Below are 3,868 nucleotides of genomic sequence, written 5' to 3' on the forward strand. Positions count from 1 at the left end.
TTCATATGTCTGGCATATAGAGGGCTTCTCATTCAAACCACTAAACCTCACTGTGAGTAGGCCAACATTAGTTCAACATGGTCATAGGATTTGCCTTTCTTAATCCATAGGACCTAGGGACAAAGCCTCATTGTCTACTCAGAAGCACAATTATGGTTTTTGTCAAGAGTTCATTTCTATTGGCAGTTCAGAGTGGCTCATCCTCCAGAACCAGAGGAAAATCTCTCAGGTACTTTTTCATGTGATTCCTCTCCTTTTAAAGATTGATTCAATGTCAACTGATTAGGAGTTGTATCTGTCTTTCTTTCAACCTTATACAATGCTAATATGACACCTATATTTTATTGGCAATGTGTGATTGCACATACAGGAAGTTAACTATATGCAGTGATAATAAACCAGAGAAAAAGATTTCTTTAGGACAAATTAGATTCTGCCAAACACATCGGGTTTATTGCATCAAGCAGTTAGGGACATTTATGAACAAAATTCCTTAAGATAGTTTATTATCCTCCAGAAGTACCAGACAGTGGCTATGTAAATATGTAGGGTTCCACTATATACCAATATTCTACAGTGATCAAATTCACATGACTAAATAGCATTTTGTGAAAATGGATATTTTAAAATATTAAGTAGAACATGGAATTAGAGTTTATTTGATAGTTATTGTTCATGACCATATTTTATGGCATATAACAGAGGTCCTGTGAGTGTTTTTATCTTTATTTACATTTGTAAAGAATTAAAAAAAATCTAAAGGTTATATTTCAGGGGATATATATTGTGTTTCCCTAAATATGTCTCAATTTTTAAAGAGGGCTGTGGAGGTTACTGAGTGTTTAAAAGCACTGGCTGTTCGTCTAGAGGATCAGGGTTCAATTTCCAACACCCACACAGCAGAACAAAACTGCCTGTGGCTTCAATTCCATAAGATATGAACACACTAAGAGAAATGCAAAAGTAGACAGAATACCAATTCACATAAAATAAAAAATAAATGATTTTTATAAAAATTTGTGTTTCATTTTTATTCTTTTTTTCTCCATCTTTATCAGATTGGGTATTTCTTATTTACATTTCAATTGTTATTCCCTTTCCTGGTTTGCATTTCTTATAGCAAAAATCTACTCCTAAGATAATTTTTTAACAATACATTATTTCCCTTTTCAATTGAAGTATAACCAAAGAACTAAAATAAAATCCAATGAGAGAAAGTGGCTATGAATCCCAGGAGCTTAAGGCAAACAAATCTCTGAGTTCAAGGTCACCTTGGACAAAGCAAGTCTCAGACCCAGGCATGGTGGTACACACCTTTAATCTGGGACATGGCTCCTGCTGGAGACTTATTCAAGGACTTTGAAAGAAGAGTCTCTCTGTGGTTCTGCTATAGCAGAGATACATTTCACTGCTGCCCCAAAGGGAGGAACCGAGCCTCAGCAATAGCCATGGAGTGGAAGAGCTTGGAGGAGTTGCTGGCCAAGACAAAGCTGGAGGAAACCGAGAAGCTATAGTGCATCAAGGTGCAGAAGGAGCTAGAGCTGGAGTTCGACCTGGGCAACCTACTGGCTTTGAACCTCAACCCCCGGCAGGTGCTGTACAGGCCAGGCCCTTGCCAGAGGCCGAGCTGAGGTCACTGGCAGGGGACAACAGGCAGCTTCTCATCAACAGACTGTGGCAGCTACCGACCGAGTGCATGGAGGAGGCAGTGGTAGAGTGCTTGCAGGAGCCCGCCACATGACTGCCCCACAAGAAGCTGCTGCCTGGACCAAGGCTGCTCACCTGCTGGCATCATTTCGCTCTCCTTATGGGCATTCATCCCAAGAAGAAGACCAGCCTTCTGTGGGATGAGGTGAGTGGCCAGTGGCAACTCCGTTGGGGTACAAATGAACCCAGAATGACTCTAAGGAGTGACTTATTGTGGTGCCTGAGAACACTGACTGCATGGAAGACCAGTTCGCCAAGAGGATTCAGAACAATAAAGAATGCACGGCCAAGAACTAGCCGAACCATCTGCAGAACCTGGCCCACGTGCACAATATGCAGATGCCCAGCTCAGCTGGCCTGCACCCTACTGGACACCAAAGTAAGGAGGAGCTGGGCCACATCATCCAAGTGGCCAAGATCTCCACTGCTTCGGTGGGATGCTTCCAGGAGCCCATCCCGAAGGAGAAAGTGCCCTGGTGCTCTGGCAAAGCGGAAGTTTCAGCCCCTCTTGGGGGACTTTGCTGCAGAGAAAAAGAAAGAATTGGAGCTACCTTGAGTCATGAACAGCAAGAAAACTCAGCTGGACCTGACGAGGGCCACCAACAAGCAGATGAGGGAAGAGGACCAAGAGGAGACTGCCAAGAGGAGGAAAATGAGCCATAAAGGCAAGAGAAAAGGGGGCCAGAAAGGACCTTTGTGGAAGAGAAAGGGTGGCTCGCCAGCCAGGTCAGGGAGAGAAAAGGAAAAGAGCCTTGGAGGCAAGAAGCATTCCAGGTCTCCTGCTTTAGGTGGCAAGAAGAAAGAAGTGCTGCACCAAGGAGGGAAGAGGAGGACCCCTCTCCCCTCTGGACCTGTTCTGAAAAGCTAGAACTCTACTTACTGTAGGCTGATTCAGGTGGTGGCCTCTCTTGTCAATGAGCTTGATATTGAAGGGACAGTTTTGCCTTCCCTCAAGTCAGTGCTGGACTATGAATTAATGGAGATGCTGACTGGAAGTTGGTGTATTTTGAGAAAATGAGAATTATAGAAATGATATGGTCAGAACCAAGAATAAGTTAAGGTCTGCCCGACTATGGATGCTGGGTAAAGTTTGATCAAATTTCTAGATAATATTTGATTGGGTTTCACATTTTTGCATTATTTTTGTAATAAAGCTTGTATATTTATCAAAAAAAATCCAATGAGAAACCAGAATAATATTTATTATTTAATTAACAATATCAAAATATACAATTTTTAATGTCTTCAAATAAATTAGTGGCCCAGAGGTGAAGGTTTGTGGTAAAAAATTCTTATCTAACTCCCTGAGACTATTACAGTATCAGAATCCCTAATACTGTAAATGGGAAAAGCTTAAGTTATCCAAATTTATATATATATATATATATATATATATATTTGCTATGTATACTTAATGAATATATTTATATATACACATATATACTAAACATGAAAATGATTTCAGTAAAGTGTAGTCATTAAGGTTAGCCTGCATCTATTAATGCAAAAGGAATTACGGGAAAAGATGATTGACATATAATTAGACATATGTGCATCCATTTTTAGATACTGAATCATATATTTTTACTGTATACAGGATTTTCTGAGGTCTACAATTATTGCAAAAATAAAACTCTCCAGACTTTTTAAGCAAGGAGACATTTGTTGCATATAATGGATAAGTTTATGTACATTTATATGCATATTATAAATAGATAATTTTTATAAAATTTTCTGATAATATGTTAGCTTTAAGTGAGTTTTCACTTAACTTTTATAGTGAGAAGTAATATTTTAAAGAGCTCTATCTTTATAATATTCCAGTTTTTAAGCACACTAGATTTTCTTTCCTGTTTATGTGTATATTCTTGTCATTGCATTTAACAGATAAACATCACCGTAATACCTTTAGGGTAATGACTTATTTTACCTGGATGAAGAATGGCATTTTGTGATAATCTCTGATATATTAATGAAGTCCATGCAGGATAAAGATTGATGTCAGTCACTTTACGAATGACTTGAACACTCCATGAGGGTACCGCATTACATTTAAGATAAAACCATCATATAATGCATTGTGTCTTCCTAGAATTTCACATTTCTACAAAGAAGTTTGCAACCCGTTCTGAAGGATATCCTGAGAAGTGCGTGCTTTGCC

The 3,868-nt window shown here is 39.1% G+C and overlaps 1 pseudogene; it reads left to right on the forward strand.

Moving 5' to 3' along the window:
- The first annotated feature begins 1,448 nt into the window (after window positions 1-1,448).
- Rrs1-ps8 (ribosome biogenesis regulator 1 homolog, pseudogene 8) lies at window positions 1,449-2,575 on the forward strand (annotated as a pseudogene).
- The last annotated feature ends 1,293 nt before the right edge of the window (window positions 2,576-3,868 follow it).

The sequence above is a fragment of the Rattus norvegicus genome, chromosome 18 (assembly GCF_036323735.1).
Source record: "Rattus norvegicus strain BN/NHsdMcwi chromosome 18, GRCr8, whole genome shotgun sequence".
Classification (NCBI taxonomy): domain Eukaryota; kingdom Metazoa; phylum Chordata; class Mammalia; order Rodentia; family Muridae; genus Rattus; species Rattus norvegicus.